Here is a 17,338-nt window from a genome sequence, read left to right as displayed (position 1 = left end):
TGATGATAAATACAATCCACCTGTGTGTAATCAAGTCTCCGTATAACTGCACCTGCACTGTGATAGTCTCAGAGGTCCGTTAAAAGCGCAGAGAGCATCATGAAGAACAAGGAACACACCAGGCAGGTCCGAGATACTGTTGTGAAAGCCGGATTTGGATACAAAAAGATTTTTCCAAGCTTTAAACATCCCAAGGAGCACTGTGCAAGCGATAATATTGAAATGGAAGGAGTATCAGACCACTGCAAATCTACCAAGACCTGGCCGTCCCTCTAAACTTTCAGCTCATACAAGGAGAAGACTGATCAGAGATGCAGCCAAGAGGCCCATGATCACTCTGGATGAACTGCAAAGATCTACAGCTGAGGTTTGAGACTCTGTCCATAGGACAACAATCAGTCGTATATTGCACAAATCTGGCCTTTATGGAAGAGTGGCAAGAAGAAAGCCATTTCTTAAAGTTATCCATAAAAAGTGTTGTTTAAAGTTTGCCACAAGCCACCTGGGAGACACACCAAACATGTGGAAGAAGGTGCTCTGGTCAGATGAAACTTTTTGGCAACAATGCAAAACGTTATGTTTGGCATAAAAGCAACACAGCTCATCAGCCTGAACACACCATCCCCACTGTCAAACATGGTGGTGGCAGCATCATGGTTTGGGCCTGCTTTTCTTCAGCAGGGACAGGGAAATGGTTAAAATGGATGGGAAGATGGATGGAGCCAAATACAGGACCATTCTGGAAGAAAACCCTAATGGAGTCTGCAAAAGACCTGAGACTGGGACGGAGATTTGTCTTCCAACAAGACAATGATCCAAAACATAAAGCAAAATCTACAATGGAATGGTTCAAAAATAAACATATCCAGGTGTTAGAATGGCCAAGTCAAAGTCCAGACCTGAATCCAATCGAGAATCTGTGGAAAGAACTGAAAACTGCTGTTCACAAATGCTCTCCATCCAACCTCACTGAGCTCGAGCTGTTTTGCAAGGAGGAATGGGAAAAAATGTCAGTCTCTCGATGTGCAAAACTGATAGAGACATACCCCAAGCGACTTAAGGCTGTAATCGCATCAAAAGGTGGCGCTACAAAGTATTAACTTAAGGGGGCTGAATAATTTTGCACGCCCAATTTTTCAGTTTTTGATTTGTTAAAAAAGCTTGAAATATCCAATAAATGTCGTTCCACTTCATGATTGTGTCCCACTTGTTGTTGATTCTTCACAAAAAAATACAGTTTTATATCTTTATGTTTGAAGCCTGAAATGTGGCAAAAGGTCGCAAAGTTCAAGGGGGCCGAATACTTTCGCAAGGCACTGTATCTAATAATGAACTATCATTGACTTTTGGAATTGATAATAATTTATTCGGTGGAGGTTTTCAAGCATTGGTTATTGCCTACACTTCCCCACCTTCTCCATGCCCATCAAAATCATGGCACCATTTTGGCAAATTTTGGCAAAGAGAAAATTGGGTACACAAATGATGTGCCCACAAATAGAGGCTGTTTTAATAAAAATAAAAAAAAACAGCTAATAATCCAGCAATGGTACATTTCACTGTGTGTAACTCATTGCTGAATGATGTTGCTCCATGGTGCCTTACAGTAGTAATGCTTGACTTGTAATGCTTGTTCTTTATGGCAGACGTACATTGTCATTACCCCCACTTGTGTAAAGCCATCTTTACACAAAGGGGGGCAATGTAATACTTCTCCCCCATTGATTTTGTGAATCTTGTGCTTGCATGCCAGAATGGCAATAAAGCCTCTTCAATGTCAGTCCACACCTCTGACAAGTTTGTATATTAAATGCCTGCTATGGGATTTAGCGTAATGTAAAGATGTTAAGATGGTCCTTCATTTGTGTTGAGGGGGAGGGTTGGGCAAGAGAGCAATTGTGAGATGTTCCGTAGGGTCCATTGGATTGTGAATAAATTGTACAACCTTGTATGAAGTCTTAGCCATTCAAAAACACACAGCCTTTTCCCTCACTGAGCAAAAGACAGGGGGGTTAAATAAACCACAATTTGTGAGAATGATTCCGATATCATCAGCATGATAATTGGTTTCTTCTGCTCTGCCGTGAAGAAATGCTGTTCCCTGACCATTATTCTAAAGTGCAATGAACTGAGCCATCACGGAAACAATGTAACACGGTATTTTGACCTCTTTGCATCAGACCATTGTTTAGCTAACCCCCACACACACTTCAACTCAACAGCTTAACCTACCACCTAACTGAGCTTTTAGTTGTCACTTGCTTGAGCCCGTTCAATCGATAGACCACGCAAGGCCGTGTCACATTAAAGTCGGATGTCTCCATTGAGATCAAATGGGCTTCTTGGCCTTTGTATGGAAAACGCTCCAGAAGACATATGTGATGAACCTGCCCTATCAGGGCAGCAGAGTGGACTAGTGGTAGTGCGTCTGCTCCCTAGACAGTCACAGACAGCCATGGATTGTCTCTGATGCTGACAATTCTTGGTTCCCAGAAGGTTTCAGGTAGGTTAAGAATAACATGCCACTACCTCTTTTTTTTGTCCAGTTCCTGAGTTTTCTTAGACAGGAACTCTCTTATAATCTGAACGTTAGGAACGTTCTTCCTCATCTCCTTGCAGTCCACCTCTATGACAGCGGCGCACCCTGCCTGGCTGCGTCTGCATTAACGTAGGATGCATTGTGGGTTGGTCATTGTCGCATTCTACTTTAATGCCTGTCATAGAGCCGGCTCCCTCTGTGCTCAGCAGCGGCAATGAATTAGAGACATGAAAGGTGGAGTAACATTTTGTGAGGTGAGCTCAAAAGTTACATATATAACCTAGCTGGTAATCAAAGGCCAAACCAGTGGAATCAAATGGCATGAAGGGAGTTCATGGGAGTAGATGGGAGTTCAGGAAGTCATTACTTACCTGCAGCATTACCTCAGAGGGCAAGAGAGGACTATGAACGACATAGACAATCAACAAAATTGTGTTGAAAATGTGTTTCGAAAAGGTTCACAATAAAGAATGGCGGAGTTCATTTGGCTGAGGTGTGCAATCTTGTGTAAAAGGGCAAAACTGTTGACATCAATTATGAAAGGCACAAATCTATCCATTAAATCGAGTACTTTGTCGTTTCTATTCATTTAATCCTGTTCACACTTCCACTGTGGTACTGTAGCTCTAACCCTGTCAACAGATCCTTTTCTCTCATTTCAGCTCATATTCCCCAGTTCAATGCTATGCCTCCAAGGGCTGAATTTGCCACATACCTCATTCAGTGCCTCTGTCAAACTTCTGAAATACTTGGATGAAGGACCATACAAGCTTAATATTAAAATGCATTAAACCTTCTAAATGAATACTAATCTGCCTGCTCCACAGTTACACTGTGTTGTATATAGCCAAACTTTGGCCCTATAGAAGAGGTTACCCCTGGATTTCTCTGGCTTGCTGTACTATGAGTGTGCTCCAGAGAGTACCAGCATGCCACAGAGCCAGTTAGTCTGACAGAACCAGTCCAACTAACAGAGGGAGCCAGAGGGAAGGTGCTGTATGTGTCAAGCGTAAATACCAAACTCTGATCCAGCCAATCATGGCACCCTGCGGGCATCGTCTGATTGGCTTGGCCTTGCGTCAGGGAACACTCTCTCCCCCGACGGCCATTACAGAATCCCATCATGCCCAGAGTCATTTTCTCTCTCTTGATTTCTGGTTCCAGTGAGAAACCAAGTGTGTAGGTCAAACTAACTGCTGCTTGTTACATTTAGGCAGTATTGACTTCTAAATGCCTTCTGTCTGCAAGTGGAGAGGCAGGCCTGGGGAGTGGGGAGGCAGGCCTGGGGAGTGGGGAAGCAGGCCTGAGGAGTGGGGAGGCAGGCCTGAGGAGTGGGGAGGCAGGCGTGAGGAGTGGGGAGGCAGGCCTGTGGAGTGGGGAGGCAGGCCTGGGGAGTGGGGAGGAAGGCCTGAGGAGGCAGGCCTGAGGAGTGGGGAGGCAGGCCTGAGGAGTGGGGAGGCAGGCCTGGGGAGTGGGGAGGCAGGCCTGAGGAGTGGGGAGGCAGGCCTGAGGAGTGGGGAGGCAGGCCTGAGGAGTGGGGAGGCAGGCCTGAGGAGTGGGGAGGCAGGCCTGGGGAGTGGGGAGGCAGGCCTGGGGAGTGGGGAGGCAGGCCTGGGGAGTGGGGAGGCAGGCCTGAGGAGTGGGGAGGCAGGCCTGAGGAGTGGGGAGGCAGGCTTGGGGAGTGGGGAGGCAGGCCTGGGGAGTGGGGAGGCAGGCCTGAGGAGTGGGGAGGCAGGCCTGAGGAGTGGGGAGGCAGGTCTGGGGAGTGGGGAGGCAGGCCTGAGGAGTGGGGAGGCAGGCCTGGGGAGTGGGGAGGCAGGCCTGGGGAGTGGGGAGGCAGGCCAGAGGAGTGGGGAGGCAGGCCTGAGGAGTAGGGAGGCAGGCCTGAGGAGTGGGGAGGCAGGCCAGAGGAGTGGGGAGGCAGGCCAGAGGAGTGGGGAGGCAGGCCTGGGGCGTAGGGAGGCAGGCCTGAGGAGTGGGGAGGCAGGCCTGAGGAGTGGGGAGGCAGGCCTGAGGAGTGGGGAGGCAGGCCTGAGGAGTGGGGAGGCAGGCCTGGGGAGTGGGGAGGCAGGCCTGGGGAGTGGGGAGGCAGGCCTGAGGAGTGGGGAGGCAGGCCAGAGGAGTGGGGAGGCATGCCTGGGGCGTAGGGAGGCAGGCCTGAGGAGTGGGGAGGCAGGCCTGAGGAGTGGGGAGGCAGGCCTGAGGAGTGGGGAGGCAGGCCAGAGGAGTGGGGAGGCAGGCCAGAGGAGTGGGGAGGCAGGCCAGAGGAGTGGGGAGGCAGGCCTGAGGAGTGGGGAGGCAGGCCTGAGGAGTGGGGAGGCAGGCCTGAGGAGTGGGGAGGCAGGCCTGAGGAGTGGGGAGGCAGGCCTGAGGAGTGGGGAGGCAGGCCAGAGGAGTGGGGAGGCATGCCTGGGGCGTGGGGAGGCAGGCCTGAGGAGTGGGGAGGCAGGCCTGAGGAGTGGGGAGGCAGGCCTGAGGAGTGGGGAGGCAGGCCTGAGGAGTGGGGAGGCAGGCCTGATGAGTGGGGAGGCAGGCCTGATGAGTGGGGAGGCAGGCCTGATGAGTGGGGAGTCAGGCCTGGGGACTTCTGCTGTTTAAATGTTAAAATGTGTTTCCCAATTGATGTTATGTTTGTAAATGGCCTCCATTTCCAATCAATTCCATGCACATTGCATCTGTAGTAGATTAGAGACCCCTTGTCGATTAGGATTTGGGCTGGGGGTTGTGAGGGGAATGCAAATGGCTGATAATTGAGCCGATCATCTGAGGAACCTCTGACTCCATTAGATAACTAAGCACCAGTAGATTACTGATGAAACTGAGGAAGGCCCATTAATTCCCTAAATGAAAGAGGTCTCTTCTACTAGGGGGTGACAGACTTGCTAATGACCCTCCCTCAGCACAATCATGCTGTTAGTCTATTGCTCCCCCCAACTGAAACCAAAACTATTGAAGAGCTTCTGTTGTTGTTCGTGTCGAGTTTGTCATCCAGTTGGCTCTATAGTGAATTACATAGTGCTGTTCCACAGAGGTGGCAAAATCTAAGCTGTGCTTTGAAAATATCAAAATGCAACATGCAATGAAAGAACAATCCTCCACTGTGAAGTGTATAGCCCTCAGCTGTGGATCAACACCACTGTTTTGCATTTGAGGGGGTAAAGCACCTTTAAAACGTTAAAACGGATAGGCCATTGGGGAAGATGTTGCATGGTCCCCAGAAATCACACACACACACACACACGCTGTCACGCCCTGACCATAGAGAGCCCTTGTTTCTCTATGGTGTAGTAGGTCAAGGTGTGACAAGGGGGTGTTCTAGTTTAAAATGTCTATGTTGGTGTTTTGGTTTGGTTCCCAGTTAGAGGCAGCTGGTAATCGTTGCCTCTTATTGGGGATCATATTTAAGTAGCTATTTTTCCCACCTGTGTTTGTGGGATATTATTTTTTGTTTGTGCATGTGCACCACATAGTCATGTTTCGTTGTTCGTTTATTGTTTTTGTTTTGCTTAAGTTTCACATTATAATAAAGATGTGGAACTCTACGTACGCTGCGCCTTGGTCCAGTTCTTACGACAACCGTGACACACACACACACACACACACACACACTGATAGGACAGCTATTTTTAGACCTGACTTGACACCCTCAAATGAGCCATATCTTGTGCTCTGCTTAGCCAGGTCCTTATTTGGAAAAGCAAAGAGTCAGTGAATGCCAATGAAGCTAATCTCCCTGAGCATTTGAGCTCTATTCTGGGACGATAACTAACTATGGGCAGCCTCCAAGGGGGAGAGCGAGCAACCTCATGTTTATTTCCCAGCCCGTTATTTTCTCCTATGCCGGAGATTGATTTGTCTAATCTCTCATGAAATAAATTTTTAGTGGAGGAAAGGCGGTGACGACACTCAAAGCCCTACTGCTGGCCACTCCCAAATATAATTGGCTAATTAAGGGCTATTTACATCTCAGTCTCCTGGAGCAGAATGGACACCCTGTGCTATTTATTCTCAGCCATATAGAATTATGACTCAAGAAATGTTTTTTTTGCCCTTCATCTACATGGAAACAGAGACTTTTTTTTTTTGAGGAAAATTGGTATTCCACCTTGGTAGTCTACTTAATCATTCAAGTGGCAGTACTTGAGGAAGTTCTAAGGAGGAGAAACTTGTTTTAAAAGTTCAGTAAAGTGAATATTAAGGGGGTTTCTGAGATTGTTGGAATCTGTTTCAAATGTTAATCACCCCTAGACACCCCTGTCTAAAGAGAAGGTGCTGTCAGTGAGATACAAAAGAAGCTTGAAGATGTGCCAGGTCTCTGTCCTGTTAGATGCCATGTTTCCACCCTTCCACACTCATCCACACACCATGGACAGCCAATTAGAGGAGATTTCTGTCCATAAGCCCCAGCTATGTCAGAAGTATGACCAGTGACAATGTGTAATGAGACACATGGCCTTTCCCTGGTGGCATTAGTCAGCCTAAGAACAACCACAGCCACAATGATCGACCGAGTTCAACTTCTGCACACCCGGATGATCAAAGAGCCCCATTTCTGTTGAAGCCCAAATCTAATCGCTTGACACCCTCTACCAAAGGTAACAAACAACTATTTGAGGATGGTTACCCCTCACAGCCTGTTTCTCGTCAAGTGTTTGTTGTGCTCAATGGAATCCCACAGGAAAGGATGCCAATTCTTTCCTTCAGGTAGAGGAGAGTGGTCTTCTGCTTCGGGTCCACGGGGGCCAGTTGGGCTGCCTCATCACCCTAAACAACAAGGGGCCGTACTGAGTTCCTGGGATCATTATTCTCTCATGAATTACCCGCAACCCCCCCCCCCCCCCCCCACTCCTTCCCACACCGTCGGTGGGTCATTGTGTTTCTTCACCGACGAGGATGATGCTCATGGTTTATGCATGGAGGTCTTTTCTCTTTGAAACACAGAGAGAACGAGCAGCGTGAGTGGTGCCATAGAGCCTGAGTGAATGCTTCGAGATCTGTTTATTGACATCTGGTTGATTTCTATTCCTCTCTGTAATCCGTGGCAGCCCTGGTTGTTGTTATCATCTGAACCTGGTTGAGTGGCTGGAATCCATTTTGTTGCTTTGTGTGTGCTTCATTGTGTGCCATCTGCCTCCTGCAAATGAACCCACAATGTCAATTTCTGTGTCCTTTTGTTCTGGCACGGATCACTCGCGCCCACCCTGAAATGGGAATGGATGTGACTTACATGTTTAGGACTGAGTGAAGTTTTGAAAATAATTAAATGCATTTTATGTTAGTATCTAAGAAGGTGGTATCGTTATAAGAATATGTAGCGGTCGTCAACTTTGCAATATAACTGTGTTCCATTTTGATGCACTGAGTGCTAAACCGAGCCAAATGGAATAATGTTCTGGCTGCAACCATGCCATTAAGGGAGAAAAAATGGATTTTGTGAAAAACAACCAAACGACAAAGGGGTAGAAAGGTAATGTTCTTTTAAAAAGCCTCCCATCTGTCCATTTTTATGGCTCCGAATCTGTCAGAACTTCTAAATGAATAGGATCACCTCTATGTCAACATTGTGAAGTAAAGCCCAGTAAAATGCCTTCAGTAAGATGCTACAATGCTGTCCCTTCAGCTATCAGTGGCTTTATCCATCACTTACTGAATAAGGAGTGTAATGACAGCTCTTAGTTATCACTCACTGGAGTTTGAGTCATGTGAGTGCATCATCACTAGGCTGTGAAAGGAAAATGTCACCTCCACAGGAACAGGATGGAGAGGAGAGGGGCCTCTTAAGTGGAAGTACGTTGTCGTCAATGCTTTCCAAAACCAGAACCCAAATTAATCACAAAGGTTGTTTGCTATCACGCACAGCCTTGGGCAATTCAATCACACCCGGGCGCCATTAGTGCTGTTGCCAAATTTGAAAGAAGTACAAAGATGGAAACAAGTATGAGGTCATTAGTGATGTCATACATTTTGTCATGAACAGGATCTCTATGGTTGAATGACCTTTTCTTCAATTCACTGATCATTGTTTGTCTTTCATCAATCCACATCCAATTTAAAAACAACTCCAGTAAAATAAGTTATAGGTCTGACAGAAGCTAAACTGGATTTATTGGCTAATAGATGTGATATCCTGTACAGCTTCTGGTTGAAGGCCGTGGGCAAGGTGCATTTTGAGAGTACAAGCAGAACCACAGTGGCACAGTTACAACTCTATTTCCAACAGCATTGTTGACTCAGCCAAGTCATGGCACAAATGGGATCTTCCACAGAGCCAAGCTTGTTTGATCAAGTCATCTGTGACACATCACGCTGGGAAGGTTTTTGTTTAAATCAGTGCTGTCTATTATATAACCCATCATGACGTATGATGTTGCTTATATATGATTTGAGAAGCATGTGTAAGGCATATGAAGACCTTATGAATGCTCTATAAAGCCTTTATAAGGTAGTTCTCTTGTCTCAGTGTATGCATATTCGTGTGCATCTACAATGACTTTAAATGCCACTTGAAAATATTCAGAGCTCCTAAATATGTACATTTTACAGACTCTTAAAAAAGCAATACATGACTAAAATGGAAATGTGTCAACTTTTCAAAACTGTCAACTTGTTTTTGCAACTGCCACGTGGTAAATCTAGGGCAAGATGATGTACCTTTTGCATAATTCAATAGTAAGATGAAGGAGTAGGGAGAGGAACTTTAGTCTGACAGGATCCTTACAAGACACCATCTTTTCAACTCCACTTTCTGTCAGATTGACAGGCCAGTAAAACAAAGGAGAAACCGTTCTATTTTTCATAACATACCCTAACATATACACGTGTTAATCTCACTTCTTCTCCACATTTAAGTCCAGTTACAGACATGGGAGTGTATTTCCATGTAAAATTAGCTGTTCACGCCCTGAAACACCATGTCGCTGTCCATGGTGCTGAATTCAGATAAGTACAGATAAGTAAGTTCGGATAAGCATACAGCCTAGTTGTCGTGAAAAACGATGTAAACAAATCGGGAGAGGCTACCTTTACTGGGCTACCTCTTAAAACATACAAACAACTTACTTTTGTTCATTAAGATACAGTAATAGGAGTCATACCATATAGGCTACCACATGACGAGTGCAATTACACGATTCACATGGAGAGGGAGAAAGAGAAGCACATGATCATTGGTTGAATACTATTCGGCAGTCTGTTGCCAGACGTGGGCATAGTCACTACACTAGTCTATGGATATTGTGGCTGGATGCGATTATCAGTTGCATCCGTGGATTTAGTAGGTGAGTAGCTCATCCTTTTGATGTGTTAGTTGAAACAAAATATAGCAACATCGTGAGAAAATTAAATAGATATTTTGCCCATTCATTTGGAAGGAAACGTGCTTATTTGTCTAGCACGTTGCTGTGTGTAGCCGCTTGATCTAGGAGTGTTATTTTGTTCATGGGTAGAGCGATTATTGCATATACATAAAAATACTATACATTCGTACATTGTCAGTAGCACACAACATGAAATATACTTCGTTTTCGAGACAGAATAAGTTTTTTTCTGTAAAGGAAGCATCTTTGATTGACTTGGCAATGAGCCAATCTCTTATTGGAAGTTGGTTGGTGCTGAACAGGGTTATTTAACCAAATAGAAAGTCAATTTGAGCGAATTAGTTGTTCGTTTTTTTGGCAACAATCTGACAATTCTTTAGATAAAAAAATGATAGCCTGCCCTGTTCCGTAGTAAGAACAATGAAATCGCGCTTGTTACCTTGGTTCGCTTTCTAAATATTGCGTTGTTTAGAGATATTTACATTCGAATGTATCTTGTGTTTAGAAGCCTTAACACAAAGTTTGAAACAGTGATGATGGTTTCTTTTACATTTAGTGGATTTCCTTGATCATAGCTTATGGTTGCAAATAGAGGCATGCATAGTCTATGCCATATGTACTCTACGGCAGGGTCCCCAACTGCCGATTTTATTTGACGAGCAAATCAGCTCCAAGTGATTTGAATTTTGGAAATCTGTTCCACAGTATTCCCACGCATAATAAAAATATGTGATCTATACAAATGTTTATACGTATTATGTTTTAGTAAAATATGTCTGTTCTGGGCTTCTTGCGGTCAATTGACAAATTAATTATGTTCTGTCCCCTTGACCATCCAATAAAAAAATCGTCCCGCAGCTGAATCTAGTTGATGATCCGTGCTCTACAGGTCAACATGCTTCTCTCTGTAGGTTTGTGTGTCGGCATCAGCAACCTCCAACTATCAAGCTTTTCTTAATTACCATAATCCATTTCTATTACCAAGCCTCTCTGGAGTACAAACCTACTTCTTTCTCACTTTTAATTTGTGTGCACTTCTACGCACAGGTCCTTATTTGGTCATTCAGATAATAATAATTTAATCTTCCCTTTTCAGATCTGACGTGGTACCCCAGTATGTTAATTAACGGGTAACATATTGGCTCAATGTAAAACTCATGCATTTGGGCTATAGCAAAACTGTTATTCAAAACATAATGATCCAAATGTTCATATTAAGGTAACTGTTATGAGGGCTACTGGGAGTCTAGGTTCGTCTGCTGTCAATACGATCCTTCTCTGGACTAGTTTCTGTTCACATTGCTGTTTTACCATGCTGTAGCGGCTGTCGTGGGTTGAAGAAGGTGAGGACCAAGGTGCAGCATGGTACGTGTTCATCTGTTATTATGAATTGAACACTGAATGGAAAAACAACAAAAGCGAATGAACGAAACAGTTCTGTCTGGTACAGAATCCAAAAACAGAAAACAACTACCCACAAACACAGGTGGGAACAGGCTACCTACGTATGGTTCTCAATCAGAGACAACGATTGACAGCTGCCTCTGATTGGGAACCATACCAGGCCAAACACATAGAAATACAACACACCAAACAAAACATAGAAATGAAAAACATAGAATGCCCACCCCGACTCACGCCCTGACCAAACCAAAATAGAGACATAAAAAAGGAACTAAGGTCAGGACGTGACACATGCTCACCTACTTCACGCTATACAGCATTAGACTTGAAGCAGAAGCTCCTATTCAGGCAAGAGGGAGCCTTCTTCTTTTGTGAGAAAACACACTTATAGTCATGGTCGAGTTCACTGAACCATAGGTTTGTTTTATGTTGCCTTGGCCTACTTTCACTCTTGTACAGTGTGATTCTCTCTCTCTCTTCTCTGTGACTGCTGCTCTCTGCTGACCCTCGTCTCGTTCTCTTGGATGGCCCTAGGCAGTTCTGCCTTTATATTGAATGTGTTTGGACACGCATGCCAGATCTAATACCACTGTCTGTCTCTTTTGCAGTGAAACCAGCCAAAGGAAGAACAAAAAGGAATCTACACAGACTGAAGACGTTGTAAGTGTTTCATTACATTTTTCCTTGAATCAACATATAACATTTCACAAATTGTGTTGTGCTTGCAGTGGTGTATATTTCTGGCCATCCCATCCCATCCCAAATCTAATGAAACAACCTTCCAATCTGTCAATTTCGATTTTAAGATCAACAAATAACCTTAGATTCATTCGATTTTCATCTCTCTTATCAAACGTAAGAGGACAGATAAATACAGATCACAGTGGCCTACTCAACAAAGTAGTTTTTCTCAAAAGCCTTTATATATTGTATCATACAATCATCTGTACTCTTAATAATCATAATTATTGTTCTTATTATTATATTTAGTAACTCCACTGCAATTCCCCGATTTAGGAATACCACATGTTGCTCGACCTTTTGCGTGAATCACAAGTTGATGTCAATGGGAGATTTATGCAAACATGTGGCTTATATGCTCTTACTGTATCTACATGCATTTAGCCTATAGCGCCTGAGCAGTACACACACAGTGAGTTACTCCATGGGACATCTTATTGAAACATTTTAAAAGCAGCTGACGTACATACTGTCACTCAACCTACCGTATCAAGTTAGTGAATTGACCAGGGAACCAGAATGCCTGATGTCCTCTGGTCTCGTTTGGGATGCAGACATTGTCCTGCTGCCTGCTCTAATGAGATCTCTTGGCTGGAGAATCAAATATTCACCACCGAGGCTACAACATGGCCCCCAAGTCAGTGGCTCTGAAGACTGTATGATAATCCAATGGAGTGGAGTCATCTGTGATCAAGAAGAACTAGAGAGGCAATAGAATAGAGCCACACTCCAGAGGAGAATGTTCTGTAAGGGATCTGTAGTGTGTGTCGAATTACCAATAGATGGCAGTGAAACATGACATTTTCTCTCCACAAGTCCTGATTTAGGATCAGTTTTATCTTTTAGATCACAATGAATATGATTACATGAACAGGGGAAGCTGATCCGAGATAAGCACTCTTACGCTTGACACATATGGCCCTCGTCTTTACAGTATAGTATGTATGTTTGCTTGTTTTTGCTGGTGGCTGGTTTGGAAGGACAGGCAGTTACAGTATAGACGAGTAATTAACGCTGCCTCATTTTACATGATGGAGCACCAAGTTGTCTCCTGTGGTGAATGGAGCTCCCTGCATCTGTCCCAACTGTCACCTGTGATTGATGAACTGCGTGTGTCCCAATACGTCTCCCCCCCCCCCCCGCCACCACCATCCTGATCCCCATCGCCGGATCTCCCAGCCTCATCCTATTAGCAGGCATATTAACCACCACCCATATTTTATGATCGGGACATAATCCCACCTTGTCATGATGGTCTGTCATTATAGTAAGACAAGTCTCCTTGTTGCCGTCCTTGTGTTTACTCTTTTCCAAGTGAGTCCCTCCTCTTCTCCACATAGCCTCCCCACCTTTGAGGCAGGGACAGGGGTGTACTGGCAACAATCACACCCCCTTAATCCATTTAGATCCAGGACATACGTAATCCGGACAGTGTTTCCTGGCATTAAGTGCATATTCACACCTGATATGTTGTTGTGGGAGATGGGCCAGATCTGATGGGAGGACAGTAGCAGGTTTATAGGCTCTCTCACCACCAAGGTCGAGCCTGTCAGTGAGTCAGTGTCTCATAACACCTTCCATAGGCTTTGAGCTTTGTGGCAGTAGCCTGGCCCTGTTCCACAACACTGATCCTGGCCTGATTCTGACAATCTCACCCTCTATCTGGGGAAGCCCTTTGAGGGTTCCCATCACCTGCCTCTCCCATCACCTGCCTCGACCCAGTCTCCCACTTTAGTGTGATGACAGAGTTTAGAGAGCGTGCGCCCACATAGATGCTAAATGGTATCAGTATAAGATATTGTCACAATCACAGATTTGCAACAAAGCCATGATGTATTGGGTTTGAGCCAGGTGACGAGTTGAACCAGGGAACACTTATGATTTAGTGTTTTCCTCTGATACTTGGTAATAACTTTACAGTTTACCGGCTCACTGAGAGTCATCAATCTGCTGGTGGATGTCATCTTGCTCTCAGCTCTCAGCTGCTTGGAGAGGCTGACAACCATCTCATTCACTCAGTGCTCAGTCAGTCATATCTCCCAGGGAGAGAGAAGTGAGTGGGATGGAGATAAGTGCTGCAAGATGGAGCCCCTTCATTTAATGCAAAACAGATAGACATGCAACAGAAAACATTCACGGTCACACAGATTGATACAAACAACTTTGAATTCACTCTTGAGCATCATAGTATTGTTTTGGAGTCAATATAGCACAGTGATTAGAGACAATTATAAACTGGGTGGTTCGAGCCCTGAATGCTGGTTGACAGCCGTGGTAGATCAGACCGAACACCACGGGTATGACAAAATATATATATTTACTGCTCTAATTACGTTGGTAACCCGTTTATAATAGCAATAAGGCACCTCAGGGGTTTGTGGTATATGGCCAATGTATCACGGCTAAGAGCTGTATCCAGGCACTCCACATTGCATCGTGCTTTAGAGCAGCCCTTAGCCATGGTATATTGGCCATATACCACACTCCCCCGGGCCTTATTGCTTAATTATAAAGTCGACAGAAAAACGTTGGTTCACAGAGTGTAGTAATTGACATGAGGAGCTGTGAGGATGGGGTGTAAGGAGGTTTTATGGGGATGTTTTACAGGGTGTATTCATCACCCTAGCTGTCTATAACCAGACTGACTACTTCCCCCGCCAGAGTGCATTAAGGTCTCTCAGAGTGGGCTTTCAGACCAGACCCATTTTAGACATAGTTCTCTCTCCCTCTTTGGCCAGGGTATTACAGCAACCAAAATGAGCTCCTCTTTTTTCTCAGACAAGGTTAGTATTCACCTGCATTCCCTTATCTAACGGGACAGGCTATGCTCCATGTTCGTCTTTGAATCTCAGGCATTATACTATTTCATTTCCTCCCTAATTCGTTTAATCAGCCGCTGGGTCCCGCTCCTCAGACAGGGCCGGGGTGACAGCAAACGGAATTCACATCTCATTCTTTGTCCTCGGTTTCTGCACCATGCAAACTCTGTGATTGTTCTTTAATAACAGAGTGTGGATGTATCCAGGTTACCATTGTGGGGACGTAATTTAATACCTAATGTTGCCCCTTTGAGGAAATTACAGGGAAATTGAGGGCTCGCTTTGAAATGAGGTCTTGCGTGGATACTGTTTCACTGAGAATAGGGCCGTACAGCTTTTAATCAAACAGAGTAGAACATTAGCAGTTCATTTGATAATCAGTTTAACTTTGGCAATTCAAATTCTTCAGTCATTCTTTATCTCGGTGTAGGTTTCAAAGTCAACTTCTCTCCTCAACCTTCATCCCAAGGAGCATTACGTTGCCTCAGCAAAATGGATGACTGAACAAGATGCAAATGCAAAACATGGTGAACGACGACACTTGTCAGCATTAAGCAATGTCTAAATGTTGCAAGGTCACGCAATGATGTGGACGCACTGAGGTCAGTGACTGACGAGTGAGAAAGGCATGTATGGCATTAGCCCTGGTGGACCTTAAGCCAATCTGTCAGGGAGTTAGACCCAGAGCGCTGCTACGCTGCTTAATGAGAACCGACTAATCACATCAAATCATTACTAAAGCCTGCATCTCCACTGGCCTGGTCAGGGTGCACACCAGGATTGTGGAACTATAAGAGGTCTAATGGCGTAAGCCTTTTATTTCATAGTAGCAATGAAGGATCAGCCCATTTAGCTTTTCTCTCCGGCTTCTTCCTTGTTTCATCCTAAGTGTTCATCCATTTATTTTGTATTTCTATCCACGTTCATTAGCAGCAGCATGTTGAATGTACTGGGTTTTTCAGATACGTGTGCACTACACTGGGGGTTGGGCTGTGATGCTGTTGGCTGTGTGGCCTCTTCTTCTGGCTAGCACACCGTGCTCAGTAACCAGTGGGCTGACGGGCATGTTTCTGTCAGCACAGCTTCTTGAGCAGTGAAAGCACCCTCCGGTGAAGCTCAGGACAACGCTGATGGGTAAAAAGCAACATCAATGTGTTCAAAATAGCTGCGAGGTTGGTATTTTCCAGAATGCTCCACTTCCCATGGCGTTCGCCGTGTCCTCTGTGAGCCAACGCGTCTCGGACACATTGCGGTCACCAAGTGGCTGGAGGAGATCTGAAAAATGCAGAGATGAAGACTGCGAATGTCCCGTGAGAAAAGTGTGTTCCTTGAGAATATCGTCTAAGCTGTCCAGGACATGTTTCTGACTCATTAGCCTTGTTACAGAGGAGTACAGTATATTCTTTATCAACCGAGGTCAGGTGACCACTGCATTGTAGGTACAGTGCCTTGCGAAAGTATTCAGCCCCCTTGAACTTTGCGACCGTTTGCCACATTTCAGGCTTCAAACATAAAGATATAAACCTGTATTTTTTTGTGAAGAATCTATAACAAATGGGACACAATCATGAAGTGGAACGACATTTATTGGATATTTAAAACGTTTTTAACAAATCAAAAACTGAAAAATTGGGCGTACAAAATTATTCAGCCCCTTTACTTTCAGTGCAGCAAACTCTCTCCAGAAGTTCAGTGAGGATCTCTGAATGATCCAATGTTGACCTAAATGACTAATGATGATAAATACAATCCACCTGTGTGTAATCAAGTCTCCGTATAAATGCACCTGCACTGTGATAGTCTCAGAGGTCCGTTAAAAGCGCAGAGAGCATCATGAAGAACAAGGAACACACCAGGCAGGTCCGAGATACTGTTGTGAAAGCCGGATTTGGATACAAAAAGATTTCCCAAGCTTTAAACATCCCAAGGAGCACTGTGCAAGCGATAATATTGAAATGGAAGGAGTATCAGACCACTGCAAATCTACCAAGACCTGGCCGTCCCTCTAAACTTTCAGCTCATACAAGGAGAAGACTGATCAGAGATGCAGCCAAGAGGCCCATGATCACTCTGGATGAACTGCAAAGATCTACAGCTGAGGTTTGAGACTCTGTCCATAGGACAACAATCAGTCGTATATTGCACAAATCTGGCCTTTATGGAAGAGTGGCAAGAAGAAAGCCATTTCTTAAAGATATCCATAAAAAGTGTTGTTTAAAGTTTGCCACAAGCCACCTGGGAGACACACCAAACATGTGGAAGAAGGTGCTCTGGTCAGATGAAACCAAAATTGAACTTTTTGGCAACAATGCAAAACGTTATGTTTGGCGTAAAAGCAACACAGCTCATCAGCCTGAACACACCATCCCCACTGTCAAACATGGTGGTGGCAGCATCATGGTTTGGGCCTGCTTTTCTTCAGCAGGGACAGGGAAATGGTTAAAATTGATGGGAAGATGGATGGAGCCAAATACAGGACCATTCTGGAAGAAAACCTGATGGAGTCTGCAAAAGACCTG

At 45.0% G+C, this 17,338-nt stretch overlaps 1 protein-coding gene across 4 annotated transcripts in view; it reads left to right on the top strand.

Moving 5' to 3' along the window:
- The window catches only part of LOC110500005 (synaptotagmin-1), a 217,711-nt gene that overhangs the window by 76,303 nt on the left and 124,070 nt on the right, over nucleotides 1-17,338 (top strand). For 2 of the 4 annotated variants that reach the window (XM_036957293.2, XM_036957292.2), the window contains exons 1-2: nucleotides 9,682-9,816; nucleotides 11,868-11,919. The gene's annotated coding sequence lies outside the window, so the exon portion shown is untranslated. Of the gene's footprint in view, nucleotides 1-9,681; nucleotides 9,817-11,867; nucleotides 11,920-17,338 lie in introns of those variants that run through there. The other 2 variants (XM_090213828.1, XM_090213825.1) reach the window with 1 other exon arrangement.

The sequence above is a fragment of the Oncorhynchus mykiss genome, chromosome 21 (assembly GCF_057628025.1).
Source record: "Oncorhynchus mykiss isolate SJ-2025 chromosome 21, ASM5762802v1, whole genome shotgun sequence".
NCBI lineage: Eukaryota > Metazoa > Chordata > Actinopteri > Salmoniformes > Salmonidae > Oncorhynchus > Oncorhynchus mykiss.
The sequence above is the reverse complement of the archived record's forward strand: the minus strand, read 5'-3'. Positions and strand labels throughout refer to the sequence as shown.